The sequence below is a fragment of the Chenopodium album genome, chromosome 13, assembly GCF_948465745.1.
Source record: "Chenopodium album chromosome 13, dcCheAlbu1.1, whole genome shotgun sequence".
Lineage (NCBI taxonomy): Eukaryota > Viridiplantae > Streptophyta > Magnoliopsida > Caryophyllales > Amaranthaceae > Chenopodium > Chenopodium album.
In genome coordinates this window covers 52092436-52111632 of record NC_137846.1, presented here as the reverse complement: position 1 = coordinate 52111632, position 19197 = coordinate 52092436, and the positions used below count along the sequence as shown (strand labels likewise).

The window sequence follows — 19197 nt, the reverse complement described above, 5'->3', positions numbered from 1 at the left end:
AACAGATGTGTGAACCTGAAACTAGGATGGTCTTTTGATGATCATTGTAATGATTTTCTTTGTGACCTGAAACACTTATAAAAACTTGTGAATTTGAGGGAATCGCCTTTCTTTTACGGGGCACTTGAATGCTTGCTATAAGGAATGATTAGCTTGTGCATCTAATAAATGCAAGATAACTTGGAGAAATTGATTAAATGGAACTTTCTTTTTCGGGGCTCTTGAATGCTTGCTATAAGGATCGATTAGCTTGTGCATCAGTCTAACAAATGCAAGAGAACTAGGAGATATTGATTAAATGGAATGAAAATGATATGGGCTGTTTTAAAGGAAAAAGGAGGACCTTGTGCTATGAATTATCATAGCTTAAGCATCCTAAATGGCAGAAAATAGGAAGATGATGTTTTTGAGTAAACTGAATAACAGCACTTTTTCGGGGCACTTGAATGCTTGCTATAAGGATTGATTAGCTTGTGCATCAGTCTAACAAATACAAGAGAACTAGGAGATATTGATTAAATGGAATGAAAATGGTATGGGTTGTTTTAAAGGAAAAAGGAGGACCTTGTGCTATGAATTATCATAGCTTAAGCATCCTAAATGGCAGAAAATAGGAAGATGATGTTTTTGAGTAAACTGAATAACAGCACTTTTGTATGATAATTCCACTTTCAACTTTCAAGAGGGGGATTCTCTCCCAATTTAGCCCTCTAAAGCTAACCCAAAACATTCAACAAATTTTACATGATTATCTCTCTCTAATTAGCTCTATTTATAGAGCATTTCCCTAACACACTAACTAATTTCTCCTTCAAGCTACAACAACTTTATTTTAACTCTACTCCCTAAATTCTCATCTTCCTTAAAGATATTAATGCTGGGTACCAAAATTAAATTTGTCTGTAAAGATCATTTACTCTCTCTGTCCCTAAATAAGCTACATTGGATTAAAGATAAATTTGAAGGAGTTGGATTGAAAGACCATGATTGTCCATCTTTATGTAACTTTTTACATTTTTTTAATGCCACAAAGTAGTATGTCCTTAAGCTTATCATTAAGGGTATTAGACTATTAGGGATAAGTTGAAGATATTAAACCTAGATTTTGATAGTGGACTATAATTTGGGACAATCCAAAATATTACTGTGGACTATCATCTAGGACATTTCATAAATGTCGAAGACATGATATATCAGGTGGATACATGTACTTTTTATTTCTTATAGCGTTGCTCCAATTTGACGTTTCTAAATATGAAACATGAGACAGTGTCTTTAAGCTCATATATTGCAGTTGGGTTTGTGAGGGTCAACGTCACTCTGAGTTTTCTAAATCATGTCATACTTTTATCCATTTTCCTTAATCTAGATGTATCATTGGTTTTTCCTGTTCAATGCCACAGGTAGGAAATTGGTCAACTATAGAACAAAGAGGCCGAATGAAAAAAGCTGCAGCTAAAGGTAGCAAGCAGAACAGTAAGCAAAAAAGAAGCAAGTTGAGGAAATAGCCAAATTAATGAATTATCCACAATTCATAAAAATAAGCATGCACAGGAACTTTCATCCCTGGGCTATAGCAGTACAGATGGCAATGGAAACGATAAGGGAAACCTCAACACTCTTGTTAAGGTCATAGCAGGGGTATCTGTTGGCAGTCAAGCTGATAATTACATGCCTAGTATAAGCATTAAGAGACGTGAGAATATAAGCTCAGCAAGAAGCTGCAAGGGAGCAGAGAACAAAAGAGGAACAGGGGAACACCATTAGTGATAGAGTGGTTGAAGATGAGATTTTTGAGAAGAAGCTAGAACCGCTTGGATTAGCTATTTATGAGGTTAAACCAGATGGCCTCTGCCTTGAGCTGTTGAGGATCAACTAATTCATTTGTTCGGAGGGTCTTCACCTTATAGTTTTCAGCAGTTTTGAGAGATGGTGGCTTCTTACATGCGTGATAATGCCTCAGAATTTTCCCCATATTTCTTGTCAGAGAATGTGGTTGAAGAAGAGTCAGATGATTCTCTGGTGCAGAGATTGAGAATTAATGCAGAGAGGTGGAATCAACAGCGGCTTGGGGTGGGCAATTGGAGCTTGGCGCTTTGACACATTGCTTTAAGATGCATATAAATTTATGGTGATTTTTTCATGGTGTTTCCCTGATGTTGAAGTGGGTAAGGAGTACAAGACTGATGATGCTGCCACATCATTGAATTCTAGCATCATGCTATCATGCCACAGGCACACCTTCAATCTGGGTGAGCGCTACAATTCTGTGGTTCAAAATACAGCGAAATAGGTTAGCTATCCCTACAATCTTGTGAATATATTTCTCTTTTTTCCAGCTTTTTTCATTTTCATTGTTTAGGGCCTATTATTAGTGAGTTAGGAGAGTGCATTAAACTCTAGCTGAATAAGAGTAAAAAATTTTCTTTCGCATTCAATGGAAATATATACATTCTGAGATTTCCTTGCTTACATATTTATATCCTTTACAGTTGCAAATAGTAATACAGAGATCAACAATTATGCTTGTTTTTCCTGTTTTTGGATGGTAATATGACATTAGATCAAGCCTATTTGCTAGACATACCTTGTATAATTTATTTACATGGAAAACTTGACCATTAGCAATTTAGCACCCGAGCCATGGTGGTTCCTATAAACCTCTATGAATTGGTAAGTTGGCCAATAGTTCTAATTTATGCAAAATTGCTTCTTATGTGTCAAGAAAAATCTCTACAGGTCTTTAAACATGTCAGGATTGTAAAACATGTATATTAAAAATATAGATGATTAAATTATAAAAAGTAATCTCATGTGTCAGCCATATTTGAGCTAAGAGGTTCAAATGACCAGTTTTTCATAGTGAAAAACAAAATTTGTTTCTCACATGGCATTTTCGTAAATAAACCAACAACTTTATTCAATTGTGGAGCCCACAATAATGAAAAAGTTGTTGATTTATTCACGAAAATACCCCCATGAGAAACAAATTTCGTTTCTCAATATGAGAATCAGGGAATTTCCCCTTTTTTTGGTCTATTCTGAAACAATCTTTCTTGTATAACTAAAAGTGTTGAAGTATCCCTTCAAAGCTTTTTTATGTATTACAGACTTAATATATTCCCATAAATCTAAACCATTAAAAATACAACTCCAAATACTGTAGCTTAGCTAAAATAAGTGGCTTATGAATAATTTATTACACTAAACGATCCTTGTTATTTTCTATTTTTCACTCATAGCGTGATGGAAACCCCTTTAAAAAATTCCTAAGAAAAAATGTTGATTAAATTAAGTGTAATTGTAGTATTATTCTAACAAAGTATCCGAATCGTTCTAGATATGATTGTTAGTCCCATTGAAAGCGATTAATGTTGATGGTACTGTTAATAAGTGAAAAACGTGTTCTTACCATATACTAAACTGTCCTTAGAAACCTGAGAAAAAGAAGAGAAAAAAGAAGTTTTATTAAGAATCAGGAAAACTTTGAGAACAATAAAGAGTTCTGGAGAATCAATTAGGATCATGACATTAGCTAAGGTACTGCAAATTTGATATGTCACAATATTTTTTTTGGGGACATATATTCTTTGCAATTGGCCACTTCTAAAAAGGCAAAGCCCCACTATTTTATGGAATTTCTTGGAAAGAAGAGAGAAAAAGATGGTGGGGATTATGCTTTCTTATGTCAGATATAAAATCCATTTTGTGTGATGCGAGGAGCCGAAGTTGCCTTATTCTGCATGCATTACGTCAAATTTGGATAATCTCTTTAGTTTTTTTTTGTCTGTACGCAAATAGGTACAATAGCAATATAATGTAAAATAGAGCACAAGTCAACTAAGGCTTGAACAATAAAAGTGTCTGTAACTATATTGGTTTGGTCAATGTTTTAAATGATACGTATTAAATAGAAAAGAGATGTAAATTAGAGCACGAGTCAACTCTATTGAAAATGGATTACATACAATAGGTTTAGATTTTTCTTTTTTAATGTCTAAGCCTTAGATGTTTATGCAGTAGCATTTAACATTAACATAATCAGATTTTACACAAAAAGTATGCGTTCTCATCAAGTGCAACATAGGTTTTGCAATCTTGTGTACAATGTAAACAATACAAATCCAATCTTTGTTGAGAAATCTCCATAATGTGTAACTCAAATTTTTCATATTTATTTTTTCATCTATAGTTCATTAATGTTACATTAGTATTTCATATTGAGTATTTACTAACTCACAAGATTTAATCGACGTGAATATAAACACATTCGTGAATTTGAGGTGCTCACTTTGCTCCATGAGGCACAAAGGTCAGTGCCTCTGTGAGAGGCGTGTTATGCATGCTTTTTATAATTAAGCTGCCAGTTCTGGGTAATGGAACCCAATACATACACAGTTGACAATTATACAAAAACTCTGGAACCATGTGTTTATCTGTACACGACAATAGATATTAAGGTAATTGAGGCTGAATGCCCTCTAATAGCACATTTTATTGGTTAGTTGTATTCAACAGAGATGCATGTCCTTCAAGGTGCAAGATTAAATTGTTAATTATGCATATAGCTGGACAGGCCTCTTGCTGTATAATCCAATTTGATATAAGAATGTAAAAGCAATTATAATAAATCTTGCATTGAATCTCATGAGATTTATAAATGGTCAATTACAGCTTGGTTAAAAATGCTAAGTATTAAGGTAATGTCATGTTTGATACATTCTGATGTACATTACTATTTCTCTTTCTATATTGAAGATATCTTAGCAGGATCAATTCCAAATCATTCATATGAAAGGTACGCAAAGTCACAATATGTTTTGTTCACTGCATCTTAATAAGAATGACGAATGCAGAAACAATACTTCTTTGATCAGCCTAATCCCATATTTTCCGCGCTCTTGATTTTCTTTTGGCTCTTCGAGTTCAATTGAGTTAAAGTTTTGACGATAAACATCCACGTGTCTATTAAAAGAAAGAGTTTTGTGCTGCTCGAGTATTTGATTTAGGAGAAGATCAAATAAAAGAGGACTTCTAGTGGAGTTTTAGAGCGTGGCTCTTCATTATTCTGTTCACTCTTTAGGTGTTGCAAAGTCAATTTTTCTAGATGCCCTTTGTTTTTTTTCTTGTGCATAGTGAAATTATTCGATAGGACAAATGTCCTTGTTTCTTTACGGAATATGAAGAACTTAGACGATGTAAAGGGTCATTTTCGAGTACAATTTGTGGATTAAAAAGAGAAAATAGAAAGTTCTCTTTTTGTTGAAAGTCTTGGAACTTATCCTTATAACAGTATCAGTTCTTTCATGCAGATTTGAGTTGCGTCACCTTAGAATGGGCTTATAAATAGACCTGTGCTCTAAGCATTTTCCTCATCACAAACCTTGAGCCTTCTCTCCAACTAGTATCACAAAAGCTCTCTGTATTTCAGCTTTTTCATCACCAACTCATCTCCCAAACAAAGGAAATTTCCTACAAAGATAATGGAGGTTGTGAAGGGTTTGGTGCAAGACAGGCCTGTGGTTATTTTCAGTAAGACTAGTTGTCCTGTGAGCCACTCGATGAGACAGCTTATCAGTGGCTTTGGTGCTAATCCTACTGTATATGAAATTGATCAAATGCCAAATGGACGAGAGATTGAGAGAGTTCTGCAGATGATGGGACGCAGACCTAGCGTACCATCCATCTTCATTGGTGGAAACTTTGTAGGTGGACCTAATGATGTGATCACCCTTCAGGTTCAAGGTAGACTTGTACAAATGCTGATGGACGCCGGAGCTATTTGGGTCTGGAATAGAAACTAGCTAAACATTCCAGTCTCAGCAATTAGAAGTAGAATAAGGGAAGTTTTAGGTTATATTATATAGAGGACTTGAATGGGAAATAATGCGTCTTCTGCAGTGCCTTGTTTTTCTAAGCACAATTATATTTTGGTGACTGAAAATTAGTGTTTTTCAGTGACATAGTCTTATTCTCCTTCTGCCAAAAAAAAAAAAAAAAAAAAAAAAAAGAAAGAAAAAAAAAACAGAGTATATCCTCTGAGTAAATGCTTGTCCTTTGTTATCGAGTCAAGTACTAGTGAAAGCTGCATTCTCATTTTGACAATGCACTCTTCTATACCTTATTATCTGTCTTGATTTACTGTTATAAAATGATGGACTGGGATTCAGTTGCTTATGCTTTGATAAATAATGATCTACTATCTTTAAATACCAAGTCAGTAAGATTATGTTTAGAACATTGCACAAAAGTATAGACTGGCATGACTTAAACGAATAATAATTACATGCAAACATCATACATTATTAAATCAACCTAAGTGCAGCCTATAGATTTCTGGACAAAAGTTCATGTATATGCCTCTATATGCAATTTATCCAATGATTTTATGTTGTAGTATGTTAATTCAGTATTTCTCAGAACTAATTCGAATTTCCTGAATAAAGTGCTAGCCTTGCTTTTTAATTAGTAATGTAAAGCTTAATTTCTATGCCTACATTTTCTGTAGTTACGCCTATTACAGTTATTAGCTCTATATGTTGCAGCCCTTAGTCGCAGCCTTCATGGCTTCATTTATTCTAAGGATCAATTTTTTGCTTGTACACTTTGTTTTGATGCCTTCTTAAAAGGATAGGTAATAGTTTGGATGATCTTGAAGCTTAATGATGAAAACCAGGCTTGCAGCTCCTGAAAACCTGCATTGATCTGACAAAAAAAAAAAAAAAAAAAAAATCAATACACATTATGGACCGCTTTTATTTTATTTAATACTCTTGTAAGCCTTTCCGCTATTTATTTTGAAAACCTACATTGATCTTTCTAAGTGTGTGTACACATTACATATTTGCTCAGAGTACAGGGCGCGCAGCTGAAGATATTTTATTTTAACTGTTCAACCACATTTTTTTTTTGTTTTTTTGTTTTTTTTTTTTTGGGGGGGGGGGGGGGGGGGGTGCAAAATTACTTTTCTTATTTGGAAGCTAAGGGTTTATAATCTTGATATGATCTTTTCTGTACTTACTTTTTTGTACGAGTAAAGTTAATTTAGTGAATGTATTTTGATCAAGTTACCTACAAAAAGTCCATTCTGAAAGAAAGTGCAGAAATAGTGAACCTTATATTTGTTATAAATGAAACAGGAAAAGAAGTTGCTAATACTTGTAAGAAATAAAGGGTGATTAAAGTACTGAATGTCATCTATCGTTTTTAAGAAGGCAAGTATTATAGTTACTAGTTTACTACCATGTCAGAGATCATAGCGTAAAGTCCAAAATCAATCTGTCATTTTATTCATTAAATTGATACTTAACTGCTCTCTGAAAGCAAGAACTGAGTAAATCTGATTTACAACCAGGATGAAAGAGAACTAATCTATAAATCAGCATGTGCTCCACACAAGATTATAGTCATGAGTTGTCATTTTTGTAAGTGGGCATATATTATTCTGATCATTTAGTGGTTAAAGAAGTATATATTGTACATGGGTAATGGGTGAAGTTGACACCTCCTTGTTTTTTATAAACCATAAAAAACAGAAATTATAGTTGGTGTCTGATGTCTGCTGGTTCTGTGATAAGGAAAGAATAGAAGAACCTTTAAAGCAATCTATAAAATTGTGCTTGAATTTACTTTCTTTGAGGTTCGATGCCAATACGTGGATGTAATTTTGATGGCATTACCTAAAAACATAATCTGTATGACAATGTTCAGTTTGAGTATGTCTCAGCCTCTTGAAGATCCTAGAATTAATCAAGTTCAGGTGCTATCCTAACTGCAAATGTTTTCGTACTTTGTCCATTGCAGATTTTTCTGATGATCTTTTTTTTGAAGTGTATTTATCACCTTCCTGTAACACTCTACAGGTTTTTCCTTTAGACAGTGAAATTTCAGTTGCTATAAAAAATGGAAAGTGATTCTGAAATGCAATAATATGAATAAATACTGTAGTAAAAATAAAAAAACATGCAAGCATACATTCCTTGTCAGAACTAATTTTGTGCTACATAAGCTATCACAAACATTTACTTCTACTGATATAATCTTATCGTCGAGTTTATCTTGCCTTTTACATTTTGCTTCTGTAAAGGGGATGAGAATCTCAATGTGTGATGCAAGGATAACTCTTGCAAACCTTTTCTCATTCACAAAGATGCTCTGTGATAGGTACAGAAGCAAGCCCTTACAACGAAAGTACACACTTCCAGAAACATAAATTATGCTCTCTTCCTCCCAAAAAAGCAAGGCATGGTTACATTGGGCTATCTAACTCATCCAAGTTGGGCTAAGGCTAGAAATGGTTGTAAAAAAAGAAGCCCAATGGTGCACACTTTTATTCTCTCTCCTTTTGTTTTAGTACTCATGCTTTGAAACTTTTACAATCTTCTGCTTTGCAAACAATTTCTATCTATCATTTAATGGGTCAGGATTGTAATACATGTTACTGTGGGATTAGCCTCAGCAATACTGCATACTGCAATATCAACAAAACTGTTGCTTTACACTGGAAATTGACCGAATATTTGATCACTTCCAAACTGATGAATGGAGGACAAGTCAGTTAAGATATTAAACAAAGATACTATTGCTGAAAAATTTCATTTATGGCCTTTTACCTGTTTTTCTTGCATATTTGCATACACATCCTTCTCACAGAAAGGTTTCGATGAGATGAGGTAATTAGCAATGAATTTCTTAAAAAAAAAAAAAAAAGTGAAAGGCCACCTATAATGTTTACTAAGTCACCCAATATCCTTTTTCATTATGTCTCATGACAATATGACATCCTCTTTTTGAGACCGTGCAGTACAAGTTTATTGCATCATTCAGATTAAAATTCTTAACAGCAGAAACGTAAAAGTAGCTGTTTCATCCCCTAGGTAATCTTGCCTAGCTCTTGCTTGAGGCTAAAGCTTATGGAGTTGTTTTTAAACATGTTACTGTGCTTCATTTAAACATGTCCATAGTCAACTTGAATTTTTTTTTTTCCAAATGTTTAGCAAGATCTGGGATTTGGTTGTTTTCCTGAGTCATATCCATGCCATCTACATGATTAGTCATTGCTAACAAAGAAAGGGAAATGAGCAAAAACAAACTTTATTGTCACTCTTTTGAAATTATGCCCTCATGCTCAGTCAATGACAAAAGGCTTCATGCCTAGGCACATAAGTTCATCTACTACACAGCTTAGTGAACTTTAATGCCGTTCATCAAAAGAATTTTCATGAAAATAATAGAATGAAAACAAAATAGGAGCGGTGTGTAATTCAGGTATTCAACTCGTAGTAGTTCAGCTTCTGTAGTTACTTGGTGAAACAGCACTTAATCAGCTTGGTGCAACTCCTGTGACATAAATGTAAAAATTTTCAAGGTGAATTTAAAAGCTATATTCTCTTGTCAGGGAATGATATGGAGGAAGCCGGTGAAGACAGTTTTGGCCTTAGCACAGCTGGCTTGTAGGGGCAACTGATATTCCATGATTTTGCATTCAGTAAAATGAAGGTATAATATGATAAAGTCCTTCTTTTCTATTCAAAGGATAAGATATTGCTGCTCGAAAAGGTTTGTAACTCTGTTCTTCTAGGATAAGAAAGCTGTACATTCCTTTTTCCAGTCAGCACATACACAATATGAGGCGAAGAGAGAAAGTGTTCTAGCTCCGTAATCATTTTAATCTTTATCTCAGCTCCACGCAAGAATATTGGAATATAGATTGCAACTTTAAAGATGATCTCTACTGTAAGATATGAGGAGTAAATCTTGCAATAAGTTATATGACCTGACTTCTTAACTTGGCATCTGCATCCGTACTTCTTATTTGTACAACCTTTCATATTCACATATTCCTCAATGCACATCTTTGAAACCTTATCTGTTTTTTTCTTAATTTTTTTTTAGTTAGTAAAAGCAGGTGGTTGTCTTCTTCTGATCAACTTATCAAGTTCGAATCTAGTATTGACCCTTCGCTTCTTGTAGAGCCGTTTATTCAAGTAACTTGAGCACTCTTGAAACTACTGGTGCCTCTTAGCATTTTGCACTTTCCTTCACCAAGAATCTGCACATACCCATCACAAAATACCTTTGGTCACTTCATTAAGTTGCAGGATAATTCTTCTGTGGCTAATCAAGCCCCATGCTATCTACTTTCTCATCTGTCGAGTGACAATTTTTGCCTACTGAATCATAATTGTCCAATACTGAGCTGAATCTTGGCACTGGCTCTCCTAACCAATAAGAATTGACGATACAAGCAATCTTTCTGACACTAGGCATAAGTATATTGGACTAGCAGCTCAATTACATCCTTGCCTTTGTCTCAGGGTTTTAGTGGTGCAGATTATATACTTACATGATTTATCTGATTGTCACGAGAAAAATAATTAGGTACAATAACAGAATCGCAAAAAGCTCCTTTGCCTTCTTAGTTCAAGAATAATAACATATCCCTCGCATTTTCAGTAAAATGACAATGAGATACAGCCCTCTCTGTGGGCTATATAAATACATATCCATGGTTGGCTTAGTAACAGTAAGGGAAAAGCAGAGGTTTCTTCATCCTAATCATATTTCTAATGGATACCTTAAGGCCGTTGGTGGATGAAAAACCGGTTGTTATTTTCAGCAGGAACAATTCTGATCCTGTGAGCCATTCCATGAAGCAGCTCTTTACTAGCTATGGTGCAAATCCTGTAGTTTATGAGCTGAATCAATTACCGAATAGACAAGAAGTTGAAAACGCCCTTGATCAGGTGGCAGTGCAGACCCCAAGTGTACCAGCTATTTTCATTGGAGGGAACTTCATTGGTGGGGCAAATGATGTTATTGGCCTTCAAGTTCGTGGAGAACTAGTGCAAAAGCTGATTGATGCACGAGCAATATGGTTTTGGAACAGAAACCAGTAGTTAATAATATCAATAATCTGCTGTAATTCTGATAATTGTGAGAGTGGTTTTTGTTTATTTTAGCTGTATTAAGATGAGGCTAAAATTGTTTAGTGCCGCGCCTTCACTCCTGCAGAATACAATAGTTACGTGTGCTAGTTTACATATGCCAGAAGTCGTTGCTTGAACATTTGATCTTCATATTTGAATAAAACGTCTTTCTAGTTACTATGATTTTTTCTTGTGTTCTTTGGACACATATGAACTATTTTTTAGGCAGTAACAAATGAGAGAAACGTTGGTTGAACAACAATTTTAGTTGTCATAAACAAAAACTTGAGCCTTGTTGGACTGGAAAATCTGGAACATGAAGGGGAAAAAAAGATGCATTGCGCCATTGTGCATGTCATGTCACATATATAATAAAATCATTACATGCATGTCACAAGGTTCCATAAGTTAACTTGTAGGAATTGAAGTGTGGTGCTTGCTGTAAAATGAGCCTGGACTGATGTCTATTTTTGTTCTGACAATAATAAATATACTGTACTACTTGTGAAAATATATCAGCTATTTAAGAACGTATTAAGAAATGTTAAAGTTTACCATTTTGAGACTTTTGAGTTCTTGTTATGTTTGAGCCTCAAGCTTGTTCAGTTTTTTGTAAGGAAGCAAAAAGAAATAAGACTGAAACTGATCGAAAATACTTAAGAAAACACCTGTTTAACATGGAATACTTACTGGTGAACATGCTTTATGATCATCATCCCTGATTACCTGCCCTATTGCTAAGAAAGTTCTACTACTTAGGCAAAGGATAGATTATAGATTATAGGCTTGACATTAACTAGTATAAGTACACATAATTTTGTGGTTATATAATTCCTCAAAACACGGAAAACAACTGGCAGTTGCCATTTTTCAGAATAAAGAGAAAATCAATATGATCATCATCAGAATCAAACATTTTCATAACCTTACTCTGTACTGCATTACTGCACGTCACTAAAAAATATTCTTCCTTCTTTATGAGAGTTTGATGCTACAGCCTGTATCATGCAGTGATGCTATGCTAGAAGCCAGCCTTAGCTTGCAAATCTCTAGCTAGGTCAAATCTGAAGTTGACATTCCTTCCGTACTGACTTGTACAATCTCGTGTCAGCATTTATTCCTCCGTAAGATATGTGCACAATTCATACAATTGTCTGTTTAGATAAAGCAGCTAAAAAAGTTCATTACAAGCAGACAACCTCGGCATACTGTAGAATTGGCTTTAAAACCTTTTTGGCTCTTCAGTACACCTAGAGCTGTTGATTCTAGATAAAATTCTTCCATGTGCTAGCAGCATGGACTTGTATTCTGCTTTTACTTTTTCACATTAGTTATAGATATGGCTGGCCACAACTTGAGCAGCATATTTGATTGATGCACTTAACCCAAAATCTAGTGATATCGAAATAACATTTAGCAGCTAGCTCAGTTTCTGTACATGCTAATTATTTCTGATTAGATCAATAGTCCTTGCTATTGAATAGTTAGGTTTACCTGTGAAAAGTAGTATGCTGAAGGACACAAACCAGAATCAGATACAAAGATTTACTTTTAAGTGCTATAACTAGTCAGAAAACATAATCATAATTTTTAGCTGATATGATGAAATTATACATGGTTCTAATATCCATATGTATGCACTATGCTTTAAAACCATAGATTTTCGCTTCTGCATGCAATTTCATCATTTCATGCAATAACAGGTCAGGCCGTCAGGGAGGAGGGACTAGGCAGGACGACTTATAGAAGATTCAACACTAGAATTATCATGCTTCTGTTATAATTTTATTTTTCTGGCAGTGCCAGGAACATCATAGTAATACCCGTTCAGTCAGCAGTTGCATTCTGCACCAGCCAATAGTGCTGCAGCCGGCAGCTACTGCTTCATGTCGTTTGTCACCTAATATACAGTGTATTTTGGTTTGTAACAAAGAACAAAATATTGTTAAATCTTTATAGCTTTAGGTAATCTAGATTTTACTTCTTCCTTAAATAAAGGATGGGGTGATCCTAGAAAGTAAAAGTGCACTGAAGAAAAATGTTAACTTTTAATCAAATTATGAAATTACATCTCATTTTCTGTTTCTTCATCCTGTTGGGGCTGTTGATCAGAAGGCTAACTTTACATCGAGTGCAAAAATCTGTATCTTTTAGTCAAGGCAATAGACAGGTATTTCATAATAACTCATTGGAGAGTTTTGAGAATAGAGTCTTAATACATCATTACAAATAAAATCTAAATCTTCCACATCACCAAGTCTTCTTGTAAGGAAAGGTGATGACATACAAAAGGAATATTGACTAATGATAACTATAGCATATCGAAGGACACAAAATCTATGTCTAGTTGCCACATTCACTGCATGAATCTGATCTTAAGAACATTAAAAACGCGGTATTTTTCCTTCTTCTGAAGACCTCCAAAGTAAAGGATAGAAAGGTGGAATCTCAGTTATAAAAAAAAAAACTTCTTTTAGGATAGAATCGTGGTTTTCTTTCCCACATAGAAGTTTATGAGAAATACGTGACTCAAGACTGATATTCCAGTTGTACTTCACGTACATATGCTTTTTATTCCTCTGATACAGTCATGTCCTTAGACTCCTTATTCCTTACCCTCTTAGTTCTTTGATAGGGGGGTAATATAGGCATTGAACTCCCTTCATACAATGGCTGTTCAGATGCCTTCACCAAATCAAGATACTGTTCTAATGGTGTGTTAGGCTCCTCCTTTGAAGCTTCGGTGCCCAATTGATCTTGGTTATGATCACCAAGAGCATCCACAACCATTTCACGATATTCATTGGATTTCTCTTTAGATGTAGTAGGAAACCCTTCCCCTTGACACATCCACTCATAATAGTTAGGAACGAATCCTTTGCCATACAAATGAATTCTAACCATGTCCGGAGGATGAAGACGTAAGTTCTTGCATTTAACACAAGGACACCTAACTTCATTCGGGTTACTGCTCTCAGGATGATCTTTGCAATATTGCATGAATTCCTCTACCCCTTTCAAGAACTCGGGCTTAATAGAATACCCATCCTTTCGGTCATACATCCAGCTACGCTCTCTTCGTTTCATGATTACAATTTTTACATAACTCATGCATATAACCACATTAGTCACAAACATTATTATAAAAGTCTTCCGGTTTTTATTTAATAGAATTGCAATAAGATTTTAAATGATGTCCAAGGGTACTTATCACTCTAATCAAACCCATCTTTGGACGTTTAACCCCACTAGTGCATATATGCCAAGTTTTCGATTCTATGGAATATCTAGTAGCATTTCCTTACAGATTCACAAGTAGTACACAATGTAGGCAATTAAATACACCTACATATGTATTAAGAGAACGTTGTAGAGAAATGACAAGGCATGATAATCATTAGAATAAAAAAAATATGACATACATTCACCAATTAAGTGAAATTAAATGTCCAAACACAATCCCAACCGGAATTATTCAAGACATACTCCTAATGTGTATGTCTGAACAGGTTTATAAACATATGATTATGCAAATGATTCATTTCTAACATTTACACATCCTTCACAACGAATTATGTGTTTCTTACATTAAGTACCCACACAATTAGCATATAAAAAGATGAAAATGAAACATAATTTCATGAAATTAATTTGATTTAAATAACATAGTAACATATTATACAACAAACACGTATAATATAAATTGTATATATATGTTTATAAACTAAATGTATTATACATTTAAAGGACCCACCCTCAAAGAGTCTATATTAGTGATTCAACAGGGGAAATAAAGGGTTAGGAATCTCCACCCTTAAAATGCCTCTAGTGGGAATTAAACCTCCAATAAAGTGCAATCCTTACCAATAGATCAAGTTTAGCTTGATATATATACTAAATTAACCTTATATTATACGGAGTATTAAACATATATTTCATATATAGATTTACAAAGCATACATAATACAAAATAAACTCATACACAAACAATTAAATTAATAAAGTTGGTTAAAATTTAAGTTATGTTTAATCTTTAAATCTGTAGTTCTTAACTTCTTTTTTACTATCAAACTAACTCACTCTACAAATCCTACAAATAATTAGATTAGAAAGCTTAATTTAAAAATTAGGGTTTGTAATTGAAATTACACTGAAAAGGGGGAAAGAAAATAACCAAAAAGGGGAAGGCTTACCGAGGGGCTGGGCAGGTGGAGGCTCGTCGCGGCTGCCGGCGGCGGAGGATCCGGGGGAGGCAGCGTTCGCGTTCCTCTTTCTCTCTCTTTTCTGTTTTTCGGATTTGAAACTGATGAAGGCTGAGTGCCTATCTTTTAATATTGACGAATTTTTCCGACGGAATTTCCGATATCTAATTCCCTCGGAAATTTGTTCAAACTTTATTTTAATATTGAAAGGAACCTTCCGATAGACTTAATCCGTCGGAAATTTTCGACGGAAAGTCCATCGGAAAACATTATTCCCGTCGGAATTTTCCGACAGATTTTGTTGTCCATCCAAAGATGTCAATTATTTCAGACATCAATCCTAAGGTTATTTTCTTAATCACTTATATGAATCAGTTTTTATATGAATCATGCAAAATCAAAACAATTAATGTATAGCATATTCTCAAAACTTCAGGTAAAAAGAAAGTTTGTAGCAACTTCTTGCTGTGACACATTTTTACTTGGTTCTCAGTGACTGAATGTGACTTTTCGTACTAGTACTCGTACTTATCTGTCGTAATTACATAATCAAAAGAGATTTCTAAATTTATGAGGCTAATACAATTAATCTATACACGCGCGTCATCCTTTGAAGGCAGAGGCAGGACAAAGTACGATACCAAGAGAACCTAATCTGACACGCGGAAAAGAATCATCCTTGCATCCCTTTTCTGCTTTTCCTTCCACAGAGCCACTGCCCACTGCACACCATCCCCTTTTGTGCCTTTTCCGCGTGATCACAGAATATCACAATGATCGAACAAGCCTGAGTTGACATTCCATTCACCTTACAAATTCAACATTCTTGTTTGTCTTATAACTAGTTATAGCATTTGCTCGAAAAAAATTAATTATGCAGTATTGCAGCATGTCCTGCAATCAAACAGTAATTGTATACTTCAGTATGTCCTTAAACAATAAAAATGATGAACAACCTTACCTAATTACACAAGTCATCTTTGTACATGTGTTATAAAACTATATCATGTAATCACCACAAAATGATTAAATTGATAATAATACGGAGTACTACTTATACACACTGGAGTTAGAATTCTTAAGCAATAGCAGAGTTCTGAATGCTTACTAATGCTGCTGTTTATAGTAAGAATCTCATATGAGAGCAGGAATCATGCACCATCTTAACCCCATAATTGTTGCTCATTGAGAATAATGTAAGAAACCTCTTATATGTCATGAATGTGTAAAAGTTCAAATACATTGAATTTAGACTCTTGATGTACTGTAAATATAATTAGCATCAGTTCCAAGGATTTATATTCTGAGCATCATGGGGCCTGTACCATATTCCAGGCGATACCTTTGAGCATAAGTAGTCTCTTCGAGTGCTTCAAAAGCAAAAATTAAACACTATCCATTATTTAATTTGATCATCTGTATGTTCTATCTAGATTCCCTTTCTTTAACATGTCCACAGATCACTGACCAGTTCTTTAAACATTGAGATAACATATCGACAGAATTTCAAGCCTGAAAGAGGATATATTATGGAATAAACTGATCTTTATGGAGCATCATTCCTTGGACTACTTTTAAATAAAATATTAGAGAAGCAATGTCAATCACTGCACTACTCATACTATAAATAGATGGCATGTATGGTGGCTCAAATTACTCACAGCGAAGGCAAGAAAATCCATTACCAAAACCCAGCAGCAGTAACACATTTGATCCTGATCTTTCTGCTTCATTCTGTTTTCAGAAAAAACTATATAGTGCAGAAGAAAAGGAAAAAAACAGTACATCCCGAAAAACTCAGCAAAAATAGTCAGATAACTAGCTAGTAATGGATACCGTGAACAGATTAGTGGAACAAAAGCCTTTGGTAATCTTCAGCAGAAGCTCTTGCTGCATAAGCCACTCAGTGATTAAACTGATCAGCGGCTATGGAGCAAACGCAACAATTTATCAGCTAGATGAAATTTCCAATGGGCAAGAAATAGATAGAGCGCTACAAAGGCTAGGACTTAGGCCGAGTATTCCTGCAGTTTTCATAGGCCAAAAATTAGTTGGTGGTGCTAATGAGATTATTAGCCTGCAGGTTCAAGGAAGACTTGTGCCAATGTTGAAAGAGGCCGGAGCTCTATGGGTTTAGAATAAAATCAAACAATTTCATACCCTTACACTGTACTACATTACTGCACGTAACTGTGTAAAAGATATTCTTCCTTGTTCTAGAGAGTTTGATGCTACAGCCTGTATCATGCAGTCATGCTATACTAGAAGCCAACCTTAGCTTGCAAATCTCTAGCTAGGCCAAATCTGAAGTTGACATTCCTTCCGCACAGACTTGTACAATCTCGTGTCAGCATATATTCCTCTGTAAGCTGTGTACATAATTCAGACAATTCACAATTGTCTGCTTAGATGCAGCTAAAAAAGTTCATTACTAGCAGACAACCTCGGCGTACTGTAGAATTGTCTTAAAAACTTTTTTGGCTCTTCACTACACCTAGAGCTGTTGATTCTTGATAAAATTCCTCGATGTGCTTGGCAGTGCTTGCAGCATGGGCTTGTATTCTACTTTTACCTTTTCACATTAGTTATAGATATGGCTGGCCACATTTGAGCAGCATATTAGATTGATGCACATAGTGACATAACCCAAATCTAGTGATGTCAAAGTAACATTTAGCTGCTACAGTTTCAGTAATGCTAATTATTTCTGATTAGAGCAATCGTCCTGACTAGTAATTACATAGTCAGATTTACTGTGAAATTAGTCAATACTATGCTGAAGGACACAAACCAGAATCTGATACAAAGGTTTACATTTAACTGGTTAAATTAGAACGACTTTTAGAAGACACAGCAGTAGAATTATCATGCTACTGTTACAATTTTATTTTTCTGGCAGTCCCAGGGAACGTCATAGTAAAATCCATTCAGTCAGCAGTTGCATTCTTCACCAGCCAATAGTGATGCAGCCGGCAGCTGTTGCTTCATATCCTCTGCCAACTAAAATATAGTGTTGTAAGACTTGTAACAAAGAACAAAATATTGTTAATCTTTACAGGTTTGAGTAGTCCAGATTTTACTTCTTCCTTAAATAAAGGATGAGGTGATCCTAGAAAGTAAAAGTACACTAAAGAAAATGTAAACTTTTTATCAAATTTTGAAATTACATCTCATTTTCTGTTTCTTCATCCTGTTGGGGCAGTTGATCAGAAGGATCAGAAGGCTAACTTTACATCGAGTGCAAAATCTGTATTTTTTAGTCAAGGCATTAAACAGGTACTCTATTTCATATATATTAAGTTAATATCTCATTGGAAAGTTTTGATAATAGAGTTTTTAAAACATCAATACTAACATAATCTAAATCTCCCACACCAAGAAGTCTTCTTGTAAGGAAAAGTGATGACATACAAAAGGAATATTGACTAATGATAGCTATAGCATATCAAGGACACAAAATCTATGTCTAGTTGCCACATTCACTGCATGAATCTGATCCAAATAAAAATGCAGTATTTTCCTTCTTCTGAAGACCTCCAAAGTAAAGGATAAAAAGGCAGAATCTCAGTTTAAAAACCTGCTTTTTGGATAAAGAGTCGTGATTTTCTTTCCCACATAGAAGTTTATGAGAAATACGCGACTCAAAACTGATATTCCAGCTGTACATCATGTACATATGATTTTATTCCTCTGACACAGTCATGTCCTTAAGACTCCTTAGAGTCCTTACCCTCTCAGTTCTTTGATAGAGAAGTAAAGACTAAACGTTACTGGGAGGTCAACAACATATAGAAGTGGCCGTTGGCATCTCCTAGAGCTATCTTTTATAACTAGGAGTTATCTTGTATCAGGAATTCTGCTCATCAAAAGAATCTGGTGTTTGAAAGGTAGAACAGAACCTTTCAAATTTGAAAAAACTGAAAAAATCATTAAAGATGCCCCAATTATTTCAGACATCTATCCTTAGGCTATTTTTCTTAACCACTTACACCAAAAAGGAATTAGACATATGAATCATCTTTTATATGATCATGCAAAATCAAAACAATTAATGTATAGCATATACT

The 19197-nt window shown here is 34.7% G+C and overlaps 3 pseudogenes; all 3 read left to right on the top strand.

Annotated features, from left to right (window-relative positions):
• The first annotated feature begins 1254 nt into the window (after positions 1-1254).
• Positions 1255-2458, top strand: LOC145575719 (OVARIAN TUMOR DOMAIN-containing deubiquitinating enzyme 5 pseudogene; annotated as a pseudogene).
• Positions 2459-5363: 2905 nt separating this feature from the next.
• Positions 5364-6399, top strand: LOC145574932 (monothiol glutaredoxin-S6 pseudogene; annotated as a pseudogene).
• Positions 6400-10568: 4169 nt separating this feature from the next.
• Positions 10569-11064, top strand: LOC145575718 (monothiol glutaredoxin-S6 pseudogene; annotated as a pseudogene).
• The last annotated feature ends 8133 nt before the right edge of the window (positions 11065-19197 follow it).